The sequence below is a fragment of the Lissotriton helveticus genome, chromosome 6 (genome assembly GCF_964261635.1).
Source record: "Lissotriton helveticus chromosome 6, aLisHel1.1, whole genome shotgun sequence".
In the NCBI taxonomy this organism is placed as follows: Eukaryota; Metazoa; Chordata; class Amphibia; order Caudata; family Salamandridae; genus Lissotriton; species Lissotriton helveticus.
In genome coordinates this window covers 225814336-225836815 of record NC_136067.1, presented here as the reverse complement: position 1 = coordinate 225836815, position 22480 = coordinate 225814336, and the positions used below count along the sequence as shown (strand labels likewise).

The window sequence follows — 22480 nt, the reverse complement described above, 5'->3', positions numbered from 1 at the left end:
TTTCTTGAGCTAGCCCAAGTATTTCAGAATTGATGGTCTGTGTAGCGCTTTTAGCTGCAGGAGGGAATTAAAAACCAATAATGCATTAATTCAATTCAAATAAGGTGTAAAGGACAACTCTATAGGAAATTCCCTTTTTTTGTAACACCTGTCACGCAAATGTATGGTGACGTCACATAGACTGTTGTCAGACTACAGGTTGTTCAGGGGGGGCATCCCTCATACCTTGCATGTCCTTTAAAGTGCCCTGCATTGAATCCCTACGTGCATTCTAATGAAGAAGTCATAATACTTGAATGTAAGGTACTGTTCAGCAGAGCAATTTCGTCATAGAAAGCGACGCTTCCAAAGGCCTTCTAGTGTGGCCACAGGATGAACCCGAAAATTAAGAAAGCTAAGAATTACATAAAGTTTAACAAAATCCACCGAATAAATGAGGCACAAGAAGTGCGTGCACGTAGGGCCGGTTTCTGCTAACTGCGATATTATATATCTTTTACGTAGTTGGTCTTATTGTAGAAGTTCGAAAGGGCGGAGTTAAAATAGCCTAATAGTTCTTCAATTTAAGAGAACATTTTAAATTGTGTATAACATTTTAAAAGCAAGATGATGAATGTATAGAATTTTCTTTCTTAAGGAGCCTATGCATTGTTATAATCTCCACCAATTCCCCCTGTGTTAAAATGTTAAAAAGTTAGACAACAATGCAAAATGTATAAAGTTGCCTCTGCAGTTTGTGTTACCTCCACAGTGCAGATGATGGAAGGTATCGGCCCCAGTACTGTTATTGTGAGGTATCTTATTCTATCCTCAAACGCAACAGACGGCAGAGTATTATCTTTTGGGACTCTTGAATGTGTGCCACAGGCAGGGTAGTTTTAGCTGCTGTGGTGCGGAAGGTATAGTACAGACACAGGTACTTTGCAGCCAGTCGGCGAATTGGGGTATTTTGAAGTGTACTCTGGTGAGGTAAGGAATGTAGGTATTAAGCAACAGTAAACATCAAATTATGCGGCAGGGTTTACTAAACTGATGCAAGGAAAAGCACATTATTAGTTATATCATTTTATTAAACTCAAATTCGGCATATATTTCTTTCGTCTTCTCTTCCACGTGCACACTAGCAGTAGAGACGCCCATCTTCCTCATACTAAACCCGAGAGGGCCTTTTATTCCTCACCGACTGACCAGTGAACCAAAAATAAAGAGTTGGCCTTGGGGTTGGTTTGAGATGGCTGCCTGCAACAGCAGCACCCACCCGACAACGTTGCTTCTGCCGCGTTAACCCCATTCAGCGGTCCACGCACAGGCAGAGAACAAAGTCTAAAGTCTCGAGATCCGTAGTGCTGGAGTCTGCCCTCTGGACGGACGAGGGGTAACATCCATGGCCGCTTGCAGGTAGGAAGCCGCTCACCTAGCGCGCCCTGACTCGCCACTGGGGTCAAGGGCAGTCAGAGTTTGTTTGCAAAAACGTAATCCTGTTCTGTAATTTGAACCTCAAGTTGAAATGCTCTGGTAGCCGGACGGAGCACTGTGCATCCCATGCAAATCCCAGGTTAAATGTGCCGTTTGCATGACATCATTCAAGATTCATTTAACGCTCTTGCTGCGTTTATCTGCAATGAAGTCCACTACAATAATGTTACTTTAAGCAGTCTATTGGTGCTTCCTTTAGGCGCTATAACTGCCTGGGTATTTCGAGTCAGATGCTAGAGAACTCACAGCTGAAGAAGGCAGTGCATAGTGAAATGCTAATACAGGTTTATAATGAAGACATTAACTCTTTTGAACAACTTATGTCTATCTTACTTTCCAATCTTATTTCTTTACTACTTTAAAACCTTCTAGGAAGGGATTTAAGTGGATCGAGTCCTTCCGGGTCTCAAACCCGGTATTATTTTTAAACGGACTTTGAAACGGATTATTATCGGGCTTTGTAGTCATATCCTTCACCCAAGCGGTAAAAACGCGGATCGATTTCTGAAAAATGAATGTAAAAACACGTTAAAATAATCCATATCAGGTCGTTTCTGGTTATATTTCACATGTTTAACACTTTTAAGGGATGGAAGATTAAAAGTAAGCAAGGATGCTAAGTTTCTCTACGTTTTCAGTTTGTCTCTGTATGTTTTATAGTGTATCATGTATCATATTACTAATCTACAGTGCACTTTGAACTAGTCGGACACAATTGCTCTAGAGTTGAGGATGAAGGCAGTGTCTGTTTCGTTCTCACAGTATCTGTCAATGTGTCAAAAAAGTTCTTCAAAATACAAGGCCATCCAATCCTTGGCCTCTCTGCAGAGCACACATAGCAATGGTCACGTAGTCCAGTTGCAATTGTGATTCAGTGCAAATGTGTGTGAAGAAGGTACACAGTTGTCAAAATATTGACAAGGCAAAAGTAAAAGCAAATGCAGTGCTTACAGGTGAGTGGGTGACTTGTGTATTGTGGGTGGTGAAGTGAAGGAGAATCGAGGAAGTGTATCCAGGAGAGAGTGAGCAGAAGGTGCAGAAGAAAAAAGAGAGGAGGTGTAGGATATGCAGATGGAGGAGCTGTGGAGAGAAAAAGCACGTACAAGTCTAAAATAAAGTGAACTTAACTGGAGTGATTGAGACATTCTGAAGACCACCATCCCTTCCACAGGCCTCAGTAATGTTTAAATCACAGTCTCAATTTTAGAATTGAAACATTTTTAATATTATTTGCAAAAATCATTGCTGTTACTCATTTATCTTAAACAGCTAACAACCATCGACAAAGCCAATAGTTCTGACTGTTTTTAGCTATATGTCAGTTGTTGTGTTATATATCTGAATGCATCAGTAGAAAGATGGCAGAGACACCAAAATACCAGGTAGGTGGTGTGCTATGGGAATTACAGAAATTGTGTTGATGCCAAACCCTAAATTGCTTAGGCCACACCTCTTTTAAAGACACACCCACTTTTTTATCCTACTTAAAACTCTTCTCTTAGGGAAAGTGTTTCAAAACTACCACAAATTGACTACAAATATATCTCATGATCAAAATGTGGAGGATACGCAGGCTCTGTGCGATAATCTATCTACATTTTTTACAGCTAAAATAGACAAGATCTAAACAGAGCTTAAGCAGGGATCCCGGGCAGTCCTACCATTTTGACACTGCCTGCATCATGACCCAAACAAAACAAGCTCACTCACTTTAGGGAGAGTTCCACCGTAGAAGTATTAGAACTGATTTGTAGCACCAAGCCATCAGGTACTCTGGCTGATATCCGTCCAGCATATATCATAAAGCAACCAGAACATCACTCCGTGCTGACATAGTCAATCATTTCAACCAACCGTTAAATCAAGGTGTTTCCATATCAACTGGAAGATTGCAATGAGTAGATCACTTTTTAAAAAAGGCTCCCTTTCACAAGGTGGCCCAAACAATTTTCTCTCACAATTGCAGGTACCCTTTCTAGGAAAACTGTTAAAAAATGGGTGTACTCGCAGCTACAAACATTTACCAAAACAAACACCAAACATCTTCTACCAGTGAGCTTCAGATCAGGTCGCAGCACAGAGTTGTAGTTACATCAGTTGTGGATGAGCTCTAAAGACTTGTAGATCAGGGTGGAGAGGAGACATTGTACCTTAAACATGTCCACGGTCTTCAGTATCATGAGTCATTCATTGCTGATGGCCAGACTGAAGGACGTCGGCCATGACATCCTTGACTTGAAATGGCTGCAGTGGCAAAAACAAGAAGGTGATGGATAGAATGCTTGAATTACTCTCAGCCCCAGGTAATCACTCTGGCCGCATCACAATCCATTGTTTTTTTACCCACCGTGCCACATCAGTTTCGACCCAGCCACATGCAAATCAATCTTGATCCTGGTCCTCATGGGAAATGTCCAGTCCGAACTGTCAGGCCAGGTTTTCCTGGAACCCGGACACAAGTAACCCAGTACCGGTTTCACCCTTATTAGGCTTCTTCAGCCAAGTATATTTTGGTTCCAGTGGCACAGTGAACCCGCGACTCACTTCTGGGCATAATGGGGGCACTTGGGGTGTCGGTTGCAAAAAGACAACACGGTGATGGACGGAATACTTGAATTATTCTCAGCCACTGGTAAACGCTCGGGCCAAAGCCATGAGCATTCCACAGACTCAAGCAAAAGCAGTCTGTAGTCTGGCATTATTATCAATTCTGATCTCTCCTATGTTTCTGGCAAATGAAGCTTCTGATTTTTTCCCTGCATTTTATTAGAATGCCATGCTCTGATAGTGACAGTGTTATTTAAATCTATATTGGACTATGGAAATGCTCTCTATCTGACATTACCTAAGAGTTCCAAATAATAGCTATAGCTGGTGTAGAACGCTGCTTTTCGACTCATTGTAGAACTAGCTATATAACTATGTGTAAATCACACTTTCCCATCATTATAAAGAGACAGAACACACGTATTTACATACAATACATTTGTTTCCTTTATCCTTAATTACATAGTTTGTTTTGTTATCTCCCATAGTGCCGAGAATCCACTAGGTTGTCGAGCGCTCCATAAATACTAATACCAAGGGCTTACATGAAGATAAGATTCCACCAGGTTAATAAATTGATTGGGATTGTGAGATAACAGGATTAATTCACATTTCAGCCTCAGTATATATATATATAGGATCAGCATTTGCTTACTGGTAATGACACCATCATGACTGATTTAGCTATGAAATGTTTAGCTCAATTTTGATTGCCTGAGCATGCTTTTATGTGTTAAATTATGAACTCTTAAGATATTATCTGATATTTAGATGAAAATGTTTATTGTATTTCAATTGATTTTATGTTATTGTTATTTTGGATTGCATTAATCCTGCATGCTCATATATAAACTTGAACTACAGGAACATGTATTCTGCATGATGATCTACATACACCATACACGTAAACATTACCTCTCCAATTTGTCATCCAGTCGCCACATGAGATGGTCCCACCTTCCCCTAGGCACCAAGTAAAAGAAATCCCCTCACCTTCTCAGTTGTCTTTACTTTCCTTCCCCAAACTCCACCTCCTTAGCTGTGACCAAAAGGGGAGAAGGACCATAACACTTCCTGTCATCCAAAAGAAACAGGAATCGAGGTCGCAATAATGAGAGGTTGTCCGAAGTACTGGGATGCTTCAGGGCCGGTCGCTCCACACACTGCGTGACTCCCCCGTGAGTGCGCCCAGGGTCCCCCGCTACTGCCTCGCATTCGACGCTGCCCTTCAGCCAAGGATTCTGGGCTGCTGTTGTTAGGTTCTGTACCCGTCGTTTTCTTTGTATTGCTCTGGTCTGTCATTATATTGCTCTGTGAACTGCTTTGGTCTCTGGGACTGTTGTTTTCATTGTATTGCTCGGTGTCCTGTTTTCTATCCTGCCCCTTCGCCTGCGTTTCCCTCCCTTTCTCTCCCCGCTCCCCGCCGCTGCTCCCCCGCGGCCCGCCCCTTCTTCCTGCTGTACCTCTGCCCATTCGTCACCCCGCTCCAGCCTCCCAGCTGCTCCTCCCTCCCACTTCGCCATTTATGGCGGAGTCCACGCAGTGTTGAGCTGCGACCCTTGACCGTGCTTCAGGGCTGGTCGCTCCACACACTGGGTGACTCCCCCGTGAGTGCGCCCAGGCTCCCCCGCTACTGCCTCGCATTCGACGCTGCCCTTCAGCCAAGGATTCTGGGCTGCTGTTGTTAGGTTCTGTACCTGTTGTTTTCTTTGTATTGCTCTGCTTTGTCATTATATTGCTCTGTGACCTGCTTTGGTCTCTGGGACTGTTGTTTTTATTGTATTGCTCGGTGTCCTGTTTTCTGTCCTGCCCCTTCGCCTGTGTTTGTCGCCCTTTCTCTCCCCGCCGCTGCTCCCCTGCGGCCCGCCCCTTCTTCCTGCTGTACCCTCTGCCCATTCGTCACCCCGCTCTCGCCTCCCAGCTGCTCCTCCCTCCCACTTCGCCATTTAAGGCGGAGTCCACGCATACGCGCAGCGGGCGCGCCAAACATGCGCCGAAGGCGCGCCAAAGGCAAGCCCGTCCGCGCCTGGACCGCGGCCATTGCCAGGACCCCTGGGCCTCAACGAGACCAGCCCACCCGACGGACTTACAACGCCGCCACCCTCCATGGACTCAACGCCGGCTGGAACCATGCCTGCTACCGAGCCACCCCGAAACGCACCCACGGACCCTTCACCTGCCAGGCGTGCAATTTCACCTGCCTCCAAACCCGCACCGCACCCGCCAAGCCAGGCACCAGCAACAACCACCTCAAGTGTATCCTGCTCAACACCCGCTCCGTCCACAGGCACGCCGTCGAACTCTGGAACCTCCTCAACACTACATCACCAGACGTCGCCTTCCTTACAGAAACCTGAATGAACGCCTCCTCAGCCCCCGACATCGCCATAGCAATCCCGGATGGCTACAAGATCACCAGAAGGGACCGCATCAACCAAACCGGAGGAGGCATCGCCATCGTCCACAGAAACACCATCCACATCACGACCTACTCAGACGACACCCTCACCGCCGCCGAGCACCTCCACTTCCAGATACACACCGACCCCAAGACCACCCTCAGAGGCACTCTCATTTACAGACCACCGGGACCACGCGCACAATTCAGCGAAGCCATTGCAGACTTCGTCAGCCCGCACGCCCTCACCTCCTCGGACTACATCCTCCTAGGGGACCTCAACTTCCACCTGGAGAACAACAAAGACTGCAACACCGCCGCCCTGCTGGACAACCTCGCCAACCTCAGACTCAAGCAACTGGTGAACACCCCCACCCACTACGCCGGCCACACGCTTGACCCCATCTTCTCCTCCAGCAAACACATCGCCTTCAGCCACGCCACCGGACTTCATTGGTCAGATCACAGCTGCATCCACTTCAACTTCAGGAGAATGACGACCCACCACCACCAGCACCAGGGCCCCTGGAGAAACTGGAGCAAGATCACCGCCGACCAGCTCACCACCTCCCTCAGCCTGAACCCTCCCACCAACTCGATGGACCCCAACGAGGCAGCCCACAACCTCACACAGTGGCTCACCAACTGCGCCAATGACCTCGCACCACTCAAGAATCCCACCAACAGACCCGGCAGCAAAAAAACTTCGTGGTTCACCATCGACCTCAAGACCTCCAAGAAAACCTGCCGCACCCTCGAAAAAGCCTGGCGCCACAACCAGACAGCAGAAAACATGACTGCCCTCAAGAACGCCACCCGCAAACACCACCAGCTGATCCGCACCACCAAAAAAACAACATTCAAAGATCGACTGGACAACAACACCCACAACAGCAAGGAACTCTTCAGCATCGTCAAAGAGTTCTCCAATCCCAGCGCCGGCAACAACGACATCACTCCCTCACAAGAACTCTGCGACTCCCTCGCCTTGTTCTTTCACCGCAAGATCGCCGACATACACAACAGCTTCGGCGCACAGACCACGCACCCCACTACCGAACCAGCGCCATCCACCACCACCACCCTCTGCACCTGGACCCCGGTCAGCACCGAAGACACCACCCGCATGATGAACACAATCCACTCCGGCTCCCCTACCGACCCCTGCCCACACCACATCTTCAACAAAGCCGACTCCGTCATCGCACCCCAACTCCGGGACATCATCAACAGCTCCTTTGCTTCTGCCACCTTCCTGGAGAGATGGAAACATGCCGAGCTCAGCGCACTCCTGAAGAAACCCACCGCGGACCCTACGGACCTCAAGAACTTCCGCCCCATCTCGCTCCTCCCTTTCCCAGCCAAAGTCATCGAGAAGACAGTCAACAAGCAACTCTCTGCCTTCCTGGAGACAAACGATTCCGTTGACAAACGACCCTTCGCAGTCCGGCTTCCGAGCAAACCACAGCACCCCGACTGCCCTCATCGCAGCTACCGACGACATCAGATCCCTGCTCGACAACGGAGAAACAGCTGCCCTCATCCTCCTGGACCTCTCAGCAGCCTTCGACACCGTATGTCACCACACCCTGATACAGCGCCTCAGCAACACCGGAATCCAAGGCACTGCCCTGGAGTGGATCATTTTGTTCCTCTCCGGAAGAACCCAGAGAGTCCGCCTCCCCCCCTACCGCTCTGCAGCAACCGAAGTCATCTGTGGCGTCCCACAAGGATCCTCACTCAGCCCCACCCTCTTCAACGTCTACATGAGCCCTCTCGCATCTATCGCATGCCGACACAACCTAAACATCATCTCCTATGCCGACGATACCCAGCTGATCCTCTCCCTCACCAACGACCCCGACACCGCCAGAGCCAGCCTCTAGGAAGAAATGAAAGACGTCGCGGAATGGAAGAAGCTCAGCCGTCTGAAACTGAACTCAGAGAAGACGGAGGTCCTCGTCCTGGGACCAACCCCCTCTGCCCGGGACGACTCCTGGTGGCCCTCGGCGCTGGGCACCGCCCCCAGGCCCACGGACCACGCACGCACGCACGCACGCAACTTAGGCATCATCCTGGACTCATCCCTCACGATGACCAACCAAGTCAACGCTGTCTCATCATCCTGTTTCAACACCCTGCGCATGCTCCGAAAGATCTTCCGGTGGCTCCCCACCGAAACCAGAAAGACGGTCACCCAGGCCCTCGTCACCAGCCGACTGGACTACGGGAACACCCTATACGCGGGAACCACAGCCAAACTCCAGAAAAGACTCCAGCGCATACGACTCATCCTGGACATCCCCCGGCACAGCCACATCTCGGCCCACCTGGAAAACCTGTACTGGCTCCCTGTCAACAAGAGAATAACGTTCAGACTTCTCACCCACGCACACAAGGCTCTCCACGACATGGGCCCCAAATACCTCAACAGCCGCCTCACATTCTACACTCCCACCCGCCAGCTCCGATCCGCCAGCCTCGCCCTCGCCACCATCCCACGAATCCGCAAATCAACCGCCGGAGGAAGATCCTTCTCCTACCTGGCGGCCAAAACATGGAACTCCCTCCCCACCCACCTACGACTGACCGAAACAACTCAAGACCTGGCTGTTCGAACAGTAATTCCCCCCCCTCCCTCCCCAGCGCCTTGAGACCCTTGCGGGTGAGTAGCGTGCTCTACAAATGCTCGTGATTGATTGATTGATTGATGAGGAAGGATAATCAGAGTAATTGCTTTTACAGGTAAGTAATCATCACATTACCACCTCAATCCTGCCTTATCCTAATACTTACATGAGAAGATGCTAAATTCAGAATTATCAACCTCAGCATATCAAAGTTCTTAGAGGAGGTGGGCTTGTCCTGCAGGAAATGCCCGATCCGTGGTCTAAGTCCTGGGGAGACAAATCATTCACGAAAATGTAAGACACCTGAAGAAAAAAAGAAACACAGAACTAAAACATGGTGATATCCCAGCCTGCAAAGACCCCATCCCCAAGATCCACCGTATACGGGGGTCTCAGTATTGCCTTGCACTCAAAGCCAACCCTGGCTGGAGCACTTTTTTGGGCCAGTAGATTGGAAAGTTGAAGCCTCAGTTTGGATGCCTTCTGATCAGGGAGGTAAAAAAGCACCCTTGATCGCCTGGAAATAGACCCCAATAAATCCCAGCTCTTGAATCCTTATTAGACAGGATTTATTGGCATTGAAAAGTAAAAGAAAGCTAACCCTGCAAGAGTCCTACAAAACTTCATTTACTGTATATTCGACAGCAAGGTACATGTGAAAATAGGTTCCATTCTCTCCCCAAGATTTAAGATAAAAAAACATGTTAATTTGTACTTCGCAGAAGGTAACAAGTGCTAGCTACTACTTAGTACATGAGATTGAGTTAAAAGTGAGTCCAACTAAGTGGAAAACAACAGGTTTTATTGTTAATATTGGATCTAGTTAGAAAACTTCGGCCCTTGTTTATTAAGCAGTTTTTTGGTCGGTAAGGCTGCTGTTCTTAAAAATAGAGCCTTTCTGACTGCAAAATGACATTTTCTAATTTGCTAAAGTGCGATTTGGTAAAATGTTGCTTAATCTTACTGAATCGCTAATTGGATTTGAGAATACATATACATTTGGTGTTTGGAAGGGCTAATGACGTACTTTCCAGATACCAAATCTTTAAGCTATGTATTAATGTTTTGCGACCAAAATCCGGTCACTAAACACCTCCTCAAAGGAGGAGGTAAGCCATTCACAAATGGGAAAGGGGCTATATGGGACCCCTTCCTCTTTGCGAATGTTCAAAAAAACATTTTTTATGAATCAACAGTGGTCCATTAGACCACTGCCTGCTTGAGTAATTTTTCTTTTTATAATACTCCCCATTTAAGGCAAACATAAGTCTGCATGTTAAAAACAAACATTGGCAATGGCAATAAGTCTGGCTTTAAACTAATGCTGTATGGTAAAGTGAAACACTGTAATGGGGCAACACGGTAACCCCAGAGGAGACTGGGTATTTATATCTGTATACACAATAATATTCCCTGAAGTAAAATATTTTTCAAACGTGCAGTAAAATATATCTGCTAACACAAACCTTTTGCCTGCTTGCCTCCAACTTTGCTGAATTTGTTTTTGTTGGCCTTAGTGCACGTTCCCACTGCTAACCAGTGCTAAAGTGCTTCTTCTGACTCCCTTAAATCTGGTTTGATTGACATATTCCGAATTGGCATATTTAATTTACTTTTAAGTCCATTGTAGAGTGGTATATCATATACAGAGGACCTGTAAATTAAATAATACCAGGGGGCCTGCAGCACTTATTGTGCCACCCACCTAAGTAGCACTCTAAAACTCGTCCCAGGCCTGTCATTGCAGCCTGAGTGTAGTGTTACACTCACATATCAACTTTGCAAGACTTGGCATTTAAATTTCTTTGCCAAGCTTTAAACTCCCCTTTTATCACATATAAGCACCCCTGAGATAGGCCCTAGGTAGCCCCCAAGGTGCCAAGTAACTAAAAGGTAGGACATGTGCTTTTACGTTTTACATGTTCTGGTAGTGAAAAACATCTAAATTCATTTCTCACTACTGTGAGGCCTACCTACCCATCTTGCTGAATAACATTGGGGATTCCTTATTACATTTAATAAGCTGTAATTCCTAAGTGAAAGGCGGTAGATCTATCATGTTTTATACCTATGGAATTGTAAATGCTTGCATTTACACTTTACCAGGGGGAGAAGCCGTGCCACAGTGAACCGCCCGCACCGCTGGGGAATAAACTACAACACCGACAACCCTTCTGATTGTTCCACGTGCTGATAAGGGTGACGCTGACCCGCAGTGTTGCGCCACTTGCATTTGCATTTTACCAGGGGGAGAAGCAGTGCCACAGTGAACCGTCTGCACCACCGGGGAACAAAGTACAATTCCTGACAACCGTTGTGACTGTTCCACACGCTGATAAGTACAACACTGGCCAGCGACGTTGTAGTCGTTTGCATTATCACTTTACCAGGGGGAGAAGCCGTGCCACAGTGAACCACAGCACCGCTGGGGAACAAACTACAACTCCAGACAACCCTTGGGACTGTTCCATGTGCTGATAAGCGCGAAGCGGACCTGCAGCATTGTAGCCGCTTACATTTGCACTTTACAAGGGGGATAAGCCGCGCCACAGAGAACCACCTGCACCACTGGGGAACAAACTACAACCCTTGGGACTGTTCCACTCGCTGATATGCGCGACGCCTCCCCGCGGCGTTGTAGCTGATTGCATTTGTACTTTACCTGGGGGAAAAGTTGTGCCTCATTGAACCACCCTCACTGCTGGGGAATAAACTCCATTCCTGACAACATTTGCAACTTTTCCAAGGACTGATAAGCATGCTGCTGACCGAGGCTCCAAGGGTGGGCCGTCGGAGAACGTCAGAGGCTGGGGTGGGCCCCCATCTAACATTGCCGGCTCTACAGATGGCGCTCAAACTCTACCATGGGTAAAAAGAAGATAAAGCAGCCAGAAACAGGTGGGGAACTAATATCCATTCTGGACTCTTTCCTAATGAAGGCAACACATATTTTAACAAAAGAAATAAAACGTACTGAACAGAGACTTTCACTGTTAGAGGCGGGAGATGGATGTTTGGTAGGCGGTGCCACCCATAGACTTGATCCTAATGACTTATCTGTGGGTCCCCCTCCAGAACTGTCTAACACACACCATGGTTTATGCGATACTGTAGCAACATCCCCTAAGGAGGCCACAGGTAAAAGGAAAAGAGACGGGATCAAAGAGTCATTACCTAATAAAGCTAAAAGATCTAAGAAACGTGCCATTATGGGAGTTCTGACTGACTTCCAATTCAGTCGCAGGGCCCACTTACTTTAAATTCGGGCAACCTAAATGAAAAACTGAAAAAACCTATTGCTAACAGTCTTCATTAAACCGCCTGGAAAACAATGAACAGCGGGTAATACAACTAACTGAACGTGGTGGGCAAATAGAACCAGTAGGGCCTTCTGTGTTAGCCCCTAACATATCTAGTGTCCCAAATTCATTCCCAAACCCACAAGAGTCTACCATGGTGGACGATGACAAGACAGGGCTGGGGATAGAGGATCAGGCTGCTAATTAATTCTCCCTGTGCCAGGAGCGGATAACCCACATCAAGGTAGTGTACCTAAAGAGGGAGCCTCTAGGGTTACATCCCCAGGTCCCCCTGTAGAGACCTAATTTAAATCAACACTGCCTCAGTGATGAAGAGAGTAGGCTAACAAACGGGGAGAAGAGAGAGAAAGGTGTTTCCCTAGCAAAGGGAGACAATAAAGTGAAGTTCTTAAGTCTCCCACCGGCATCGTGCCTGTACGTTATAGTACTGGTTAACGTACCAGAGTTAAGGAACTCACAAAAAGAGACAACAGAGCAACTAATGGACAAAGCACACTACTGGCTTACGAAGCATGCTAGAGTGGGTCTCACATACAGGGGCATCTCCTTATGACAAGGAGAACTCCATGGGTGGGCCCAGCCTAAAAAACGACTGTATTGTAGTAAATGTTGACAGTTTGGGAATAGTTGCGGATCTTTTAGGTCAACTACCTATAGCATCATCGGTAGGGTTTCAGATCTACGCCATACCCTTGTTTTTTTTATAAGCCTACGAAAAGGAGAGAAGGTGTTATGGGCCCCCATTATATCAATTCTGCACCCCTAGGAGGTCGTCAAGATCTCAGAGGGATCCACACCTCAAACCGGTTTGCCCCTTTAGAAAGCCTAGTTGGCTGCGATTGATTTCCTAGGACTGGAAAAAAGGTCTAGCTTGAGAGGGTTTGTAGACAACTAGGAATAAGGAAGAAAGTAAAAACCCAGAGGCGAGAACACAATTGAAGCTGATAACATGGAACATTCCAGGGTATATTGATAAGAAAAAAACCATAGATTGGATAAAAGAGATCATTAAATATGACATTGTCTCCTTTCAGGAAACATGGGAGTTGGGGTCCATCTCTTTGGATGTTATTGATCATTCCAAACCCCAGCATTACCCTCTTGAGTGGGCAGGGCAAGGAGAGGTTTACTAACATTATTAGAAAATGCTGTCAAGACTAAAATCTTTAAATGTTTTAACGATTCGCCGTCCTGCCATCACTTGGTCTGCGAGGCACAAGGTGATTGGGATTTAGCCATTATAAATTATTATAATAATCACTTTGGGAACCTGGTACATGCTGCATAAGAAGTTGAAAGGGAAATTAATGAGATAAGCCTTCATCATCCCAAACCTTTGAAAATTATATGGATGGTATGGTAGGCTTTAATATTAAGAGCTGTCAAATAGTTGAAAAACCTATCTGCGCAATAGCAGATTTGGTTGGAGATCCTATTTCACACTTTAGTCACTCTTCCTATATGACTTCCCTAAATAGGATGCTTATCACTTGGAATTTAGTGGTTGATAATGGGATAAAAATGGGCACTGGGCAAATGGATAAAACGTTTGAAAGGGCAGGAAAAGGTTCAACTAACTATTACTTCATGGTCTCAGAAAACTTGAGAGACAGCATAAAGAATGTCCAGGCATTATCCAAAGATTTTAGTGAACATACCTGCAAACCTGTGCAGTGGGCTGGAGAGGATACAGCAATATGACGGAGACGAAAGTACCCAACCAGGAAAATTGGTTATATATTATAGTGGGATAGAGTGGCTAACCTACTCACATCTGTTTTGACATCAAACAAACTTGAGATCATAACCCGTCAAGACGATTCAGACACCAGATTCAGGTGTTAGGGGCATTAAGGATATACTGATTGGTATTAAGCAGCATTTAACTTGCCCTCCATCCACCAAAGAGCGTCTACCGATTCAGTGGTTTGATAGAAATTGTTCTAAGGCATTAGTAAATTTGCATATAGCATCGAACAGGGCTCTAAGAAATTGTCATCTTGTAGGGACTCCACGCTCCAGGTACAAAGAAGTAAGAGAGAAAAGAATGAAACACCTGAGAGAGGAAGCATGGGACAATCTAAGGCAAGCCTCTGAGAGACAGGATAACTCTGGGTTTTGGAAGGTGGCACATGGTCTCCAGACGTACACATTGAGGGGGGTGGTTGAATTAGCTATTTCAAAATTTTTTCAACACAATGAAGGGCCAGTTAACCTTGTAGATCCCCCTATGATGGCAAATAACCCTCCTTTGTTTTTCGAAGAGGCAGAAGTAGAACAAGCCAAGCAGCCAGCAGCAATAATATCCCATGAAGGTCCCTGGTCCCGATGGGGTCCCTGTTGACATATTTTTAAACAACAAGCTACTGTGGGGACCACTATTGGAAAATGTTTTTAAAACTATAGTTAAAACTGGTCCTCCACCATCCTGGAATCACTCAATAATTATACCGATTTTTAAAAAGGGAGATATATTTAATCGCAAAAATGTTAGGTTTATTCCCCTAATTGATTGTATAGCTAAAAGTATGCAACGCCTTCCACTAAACGGGCTAGAAGAATGGGCAGGGGAAAAGAAGATTCTCTCTGAGGCCCAATATGGGTTCAGGAAGGGGAAATGTACAATAGATCAATGCCTGAACTTAATGATGGTGACTGCAAAATATACAATGGCAAATCAAGGTCTACTTTGGATGGCGTTTATTGACCTTTCTGCCGTATTCGACTGCATGGTCAATAGTAAACTATGGGCAATCATGGAGAGTGTGGGAGTAGAGGCATGATACTTATTTTTATACGGCAGCTGTATGTGGGAGCCACGGCAAGCGTGCCGTGTGGGAAACAAGTTGAGTGCACAAAATCCTACAACATTGAAAAGGGTGTGAGACAAGGCTGCGTTCTTGCCCCATTTTTTTTTCTCTTTATACTAACAATCTGGAATCGGTCCTGGTGGAGAGTGCGAAGGATATCCAATATGTTGAGACTGTCCCCCTTCCATTACTCCTCTATGCAGATGATGGAGTGCTCTTAGCTAGAACTCCATTGGCTCTGCAGAGACTCATAGAGGAGTATATACGCTTTATGACAAGTTCGGACCTACATGTTAACAAGTCCAAAACATTTGCTTTCATTGAAGGGGCTGGCCCCAAAAAATCTCTGAGATTCTTTATTGGTAATAGAAGAATGGAAGTGGTGGACAAATGTACCTATTCGGCAGTTCTTTCTTACCAAAAATTAAGTTGGAAGGACATGGTGACAAATAGTCAGTTTTATGGAAAAAAATATTACTGCTATTTTTAGATTCTCACGTTGAAAATGTATTCAGCAAAAGCAAAAGCTATTACCACATATGGGGCGACAATCTGGGGCTTGGTAGATGTCGGAAAGTTGCAGCATGTGGAGGGTGGCTTTTATAAAAGATTGCTATTTGCCCCCGTGCTTGCTCGAATTTCATCTACCACATTGACGTAGGCTTACCTTTTATTAATGATGTGATAAATATGGACCCAATACTATTGTAGCACTCAATATGGAAAAGGGTTAGTGTCAAACTGAATAAATCAGTGGTAAGGTATATAATGAAAATGGACCACGCACCTAGAATCCCATGGTTGAGTTACGTAGAGACCCCTCTGACATTGTCGGATTTGTGTGAACTATATGATACCCCATCGCTTTGTGTTACCTTCCCGAAGCTTAAGCTAAAATAAACATTGCTGGCCAAGGCAGCAAGCGATAGAGCGGCCCTAAACAAAGATAAAAGTGCAATAATTTTATACCAGACACTACCTCCAGTGAAGTATGGTGCATTTTCATACCTGGGCTTTGTTCCGAATTCACAGCACCGATTTAGCTTGACACGATTCCGCTTAAAACCTATTACACTCGTGATTGGTTTCCTTGAAAATACTTATTCATTCAATTAGCTGCTGCCCTGTCCCTGTGATGGAAAGTCTACACATACAAATATGCATCTTCTATTCTTCTGCTCTTTATATAGCCTACAGAGAAATAAGTACATTGTCCCTCTTTTACATAAATATAGTTTTAGACAGTGTTTGCCAGCTTTATTTTTTATTCAGCAATTGGAACATGCTTATGTATGCTATATCCTTGAATCTTTTTTCTGGGCAGTTTTAAAACGCTGGAGATTCTCACAGGGTTCTTAGTTTTGTCTGTTGAGAAAGTAGTATATCTTAAGGGCTGGCTCACAATTAATATATAGCAGAGGAAATGGGGGGCATAGACGCATGGAATAATATATAGTCCCAATTTTGTATGAAACAAGGTACAGATGAATTATAATTATGGTCTAAAAAAGTGGCCACTCTGGGTATTGTTTACATTTTTCATATTTCCAGAACAAAGTATATTAACTAGAATTCTTTAAAATATGTACGTTTTTTAGAAATGTCAATTGAGTTTCAAAAGGTTTTATTTATTTATTATACTTTTATGCATTTCAATTGATGCAAAATAAAGTTTACTGACTGACAAATCCTCTTTAATTTCTAAATCGAATTTATCATTACAATTTTGAGAATGCCACTGTTAGAAAGTCTGCATTTTCCTGGTCTTAGCCCTGGGTGCCTGCAGCCTGCCTCTGATTTTTTGTCAGGTTGGGCGACAGCTAAGCTTTGTGTATTCCCTCTAGACAGCCACACACAGAAAGGGAGCTTAGGTGTGACTTGATGGGCCATCCTGGCAAGATGGGAGGGAGGAGCTGGGCACAGCCTCACACTTACAACTGAATAGGCTGTGTCCTGTCCCCACACAATGGGCTGCGTACCCCCATGCAGTGAGTCTGGAGCGAGGGCAGGGGAGGAGAAACTACTGTATACTTCAGATCCCATCTTTGAAGTCTCCCCTACTTCAGAGACACCATTGGGTATAAGACCTGGACTTCAGACCCTACCAACTGAGTACTCTTCTGGACCTGTGAATACCCTGCTAAGAAGAAGGACTGCTGTGCTGCTGTTGAAGGGCTGCAACTCTGTTGGACTGCTGCTCTGGATGAACTGCTTTTTCTTGCTGGGCTGACCTACTGCCTGCTGCCCAATTTGCCTTGGTGAGAAGGATTGGACCTGAATCACTTGTCTGCAGAACCCAAAGTGACTCCAAGGGCTAGTTGGCTGCTCTCCTGATCTAAAGTTTCAGGGACATAACAGACTTCCAACCACCCTGCTCCTATGCTCCAACGGAACCGGTGTATCACCTCTTCTGCGGGAGCAGAATTGACTCATAGCTACTGTTACTGGAACAGAAGTGGTGTTCGCATCCGGCACCAATGCACCACTCTCAGAAACGACCAATTCTCTATGCAGGAGCACAGTCGATGCATCATCTTCGGAACTAGCACAACGGCCTCGGAACCGATGCATCGCCACTGTTGCATGGAAAAAAATCGCTGCATCATCTCTACTGCATGGAAAAAATCGACGCATCTCCTCTGCTACAGGATTGACACCGACGCATTGCTTTGGCTGCCTCTCCCAGTATCTTTGTTGACGCAACAAGGATTAAGGTACTTTCATTCAGTGGGCTTCACTAGGTCCCTGTATCTGGCTGGCGCTCCTTTGCTGTCGGCCTGAACTTTTGAGTTTGTCCCGTTCCAGCGCGACCAGATATCCCAAACAGGCGCTTATTGCTTCAAAGCGCTATATTCCAGTTTATTCTTTAAAAATTCACATTTCCTGTTCTACTTATAGGATGTTTGTCTTTTTGGTATTGTTTTATTTATTAAATTAAGAGCTATTTTTCTAACCTGGTGTGGAATCTTTTTGTGTGGTGCTTTCACTGTTTTACTGTTTAAAACACTGCACAAATGTTTTACACATTGTCTCTCAAGCTGAGCCTTACTGCTATTTGTCAAGCTACCAGGGGGCGAGCCCAGGTTAATTTAGGATGTGTCTGTGTGACTTACCCTGACTAGGACTGTGGTTACTGCTCGACCATAACTTGTACTCCATTCAACCAGGAACCCAATTTCTAACACCACTCCAATCTAAAACCGATTTGGGGAAAGTGTTGGACAGATAAAGGGTGTACTTTCCTATTCCCACTCCAACCTATACCAATTTGGGGAAGGTGTTGGACACTAAAAGGGTAAGATTAACTATTCCAACTCTAATATATACCAATTTGAAGAAGGTGTTGGACACTAAATAGGTGAAAAATGCAATTCCCACTCCAATCTCAACCAATTTGTGGACAGTGTTGGACACTACAGGGGAGGCATTTGCTTTTCCCTCTCCAAGCTGTACCAATTTAGAAAAGGTTTTGGACACTAAAGGAGTAAAAAATACTATTCCCACTCCAAGCTAAACCAATCTGGGGACAGTGTTGGACATTTAAAGGAGTGACATTTACTTTTCACCCTCCAGTCTATACCAATTTGGGGGAAGTGTTCAACACTAAAAAGGGTGTCATTTACTATTCCCACTACAATCTAACCTTATTGGGGGAAGGTGTTGAACACTAAAGGGGAGACATTTACTATTCCCACTTTAATCTAAGCCTATTTGAAGAAGGTGTTGGACACTAAAGAGGTGAAATGTACTATTTCCATTGCAATCTAAACCATTTTATACAAGGTAACACAAATGAAAAAATATATATACACAATCAATACTCCAAACGCGCGCACAGTTTTTTAACTATAAAAGAAATGAAAATGTGATCTAGAAACGCAGTCTAAAACTACAGTATATTCATAGTTAAACATTAGCATATACAAATATTTTTATCACTATCAATAATTAATAAACATTTTTAATATGTACTTCAATTCCTAAACTTTAAACCATAAAATTAAAAATAAAATCATCTTCCAAAATTTACAATCAATAAGTAACCAAATATAAACCAATTTTAAATTTCAAACATTTTAAATATGTTTTTATTTTAATACTATAATTTTAAACGATTTAAAAAAAATGATTTCAATTAATTTTTTCAAAAAAGTATAAACTATTCAACTTTACTATAAAAAGTAATTATTTTACTTTATTAAAATACATGTTTATATATTTTAAAATCTTTAATATAGCTTTACAATTTACATGTTTTTAATATTTCAAAAACATTTAAGTTTAATAGCATTAATATACTAATAAATTATCAATTCCAACTTATTAAACTATTAATGTAGCAAAGCAAATTTTTAAATTGAAAAATATACAGCTGCAAATCATTAAAATAATTAACATGGAATTTACTACAAAAAATATCCACTTTTTCGAAAATCTCCCACCTTTATTTCATCAAAACCCAATATCCTGCTACTAAAAAAATTATATGACCATTATTTATATACATTAACACAACTAAAAGTACACATATCAACAATATCATAATATTATAACTAATAAATGGTCTTATTAAAAAAACAAATACAAAATTGCTAAACATATAGAATCAAAATGACTACAATAAATGACATACTAATTAACACTTGCAATTACATACAACTATATTTTCTACATCAATAGTTTTTTCAAAGGTATTAAAAACAACACTTAAAATTATATTTTGACCTTCGATATTTCTGATGACGATATTTTTGACATCTGGATAATCTTGACACAATATTTTTGTATCATGAAATTTGTTTCCCGATATTTTGTACAAACCACCCCTCTTCCACCAATTGCTTCAATAAAGTGTCATTCACAAATTGAATCATCCCAGCCCAGAGAAGTGTTTCTTTTTCACCGCCATATTATTGGCTATTAGTTGTGTTAGTCTGTCATGGCAGTGCACAGCAGTAGAGGCATGCATTGCAGTGGAAGCACTTTTTAGAGGTGCATTGTTTTTAGGTATGCTCACAGCGGCTTTTGCATTTGTCCAATCATTCAACTTTTCATCTGGGTTCGCTTCCGCCATCTTTGTGAAGGTTACAACACTTATAAGGTGTGTTTGATGTCCTCTGCCAATAGCAGGGGACTTAAATGCGTGCTCTGCAGCCATGCCTATGTCATCCGGCTCTGGGTACCATGAACAATGCTGATTTTGTTTTGAGGACTGAATGCATTAAAATTCAGTGTGCCATTTTGATTTTCTGTTGCACTGCATTTTCCCAAAATTGTTAATGGGAAAAAAATAGAAACAGTAGCCAATATTTTATTGTCTGAATTAAAGCCTAATGAATGGTAGATTAGTAGTAAAATGAATGTGAACGATGCATCATATCTTTCAGCTCCCTCGTAGGTAAAGACAATGCTCAGCCTTTTTTTTAAATATATAGTTGCTTTTAGTTATCTCCCACTGTTTAATATCCTATGCTGACAGGAATGGGGATGAGTAACCTATGGGAACACCCAGAGGCTGCGGATTCTCCACCAAAGAAGATCTACAAAGCAGCATATTGGGAGTTGGTTAAACTCAAGAGATTCTCTTCCCACATAAGTCAGCCATTATCGACGGCCTTCTTAGACATCAAGGATGAAGCCATTTTGGAAAGTTATTGGGACCTTATCACCAAGCCTCATGACCGTAAACTTTACCATCAGTTTAGAATTGGTACGCTTTCTTTACGATGTTTTACAAGCAAATGGAGCCCTGCTAGTAATGACAAGTGTATTTTTTTGTCAAGATCATAGCGAGACTATAGAGCATTTTTTATTTGTGTGCCCAGCCTACCAACAGCCAAGGAGGAACTGGCTCAAGCCAGTATGCTCGCGTATGAACTCTAGGTCGGCGCATGTTGCCAGGAGAATTTTAAAAACAGATACTTTCAAATCTCATTGTAATTGGTGTGTCTAAGTTTCTGAGCTGGGCATGGACTATACGTAATAAAAATGGGGGCGGTATAGCAGTTGTATAAAGACTAAAATGGGCCGATTTCATGCAGGGGCTCGAGTTGGATATTGTTGTACCAAGGTATGGTTTTTAAGACGACTCGCCCACTGGTAAAATTAATTGATGTTGAATTAAGTCTGTCTGCTTGTTCATATATTTAATACTTTAAAAAAAAAGAGAAAGAGATAAACACGTTTTAATATGTTCTTGTATATTTATTCATGTATTAACCTATGATGTTGTGGAATCAAGTTTTATATTTTTGATAATCGTGGTTTATTTTATGTGAAGGATTCTCATTTTATTTGGATGCTATGTCTTTTATGATGAATAATTGCAATAAAGACTTAAGGAACTGAACTGAGTATCCTAAACGATCATTGCTTTTTTCCTATAATAAAAGAGTTTTATACTGAAGACACTAATTCTGAAAGCATGCATATAATTCAGCGGCATTTTTACTTGAAATGGCATCAGTACTGTTCACAATGAGCAGCCATACCAAACTTCATCTACTTATGGGTGCTGTTACTAATTGCTCCTATTCCTCTTTACTTCTACTCGGACCTTCCCCTATTTGTTCCCATGCCTCCTCCTTCATACTCTAACCCAATCACACAATTACTTGTATTTACTCCTACTGTTAATCCTGCTTTTTTGTACTCCTGTGCCTTTCTGCTGTGGCTCCTACATACTCCTTGTACTCCTGCTTACACACCTGCTCACATACTTATGCAGTCACTCCTAATTACTCATCCTTTTCTCCTAGTTACTTCTGTGATTACTCCATAAAGTACTACTACACTTATGTCTACTTATGCGACATTTACATAGATTACACCTGCTCTTCCTCGTACTTTCACCCCTACTAACTTCTACATTTACTCTCACTCACTCTTACTCATATATTTGCTCCTCAGTTAGTCCTACTCAAACTCCTTCATGTGTATACTATTACTGCTACACATCTTATTACTTTTACTCATTCCTACTTTTATTCTTTATTACTTCGACTTCCACTTTTCATTTGACTTCTTCTTACTTATACTTCCTTTTCCTCAGACTCCTTCTTTTACTCCTATATGTACCTACTTTCTCCTATTTACTCATACTATTACTCCGACATGTGTCTTTTCTTATTATCCCTGTGCCTCCTCTTAATCCTACTTTTACTTACTTCTACTCAGCCCTTCTACTTACTCCTACTCTTGCTTGTTCCGACTCTTACTCCTCTTATTTCTTTCACTGGCTCTTACTCCTACTGTAATTGCTGCTTACTCCTGTGTACTCCAACGTACACCTATCCCCTC

At 43.5% G+C, this 22480-nt stretch overlaps 1 protein-coding gene across 2 annotated transcripts in view; it reads left to right on the top strand.

The window, feature by feature from the left end:
• Positions 1 to 22480, top strand: part of CYP39A1 (cytochrome P450 family 39 subfamily A member 1) — a 265029-nt gene that overhangs the window by 1188 nt on the left and 241361 nt on the right. The window contains exon 1 of one of the 2 annotated variants that reach the window (XM_078647647.1): positions 1322 to 1398. The exons of the other annotated variant lie outside the window; for it this stretch is intronic. The gene's annotated coding sequence lies outside the window, so the exon portion shown is untranslated. Of the gene's footprint in view, positions 1 to 1321; positions 1399 to 22480 lie in introns of those variants that run through there. 2 annotated transcript variants of the gene reach the window in all.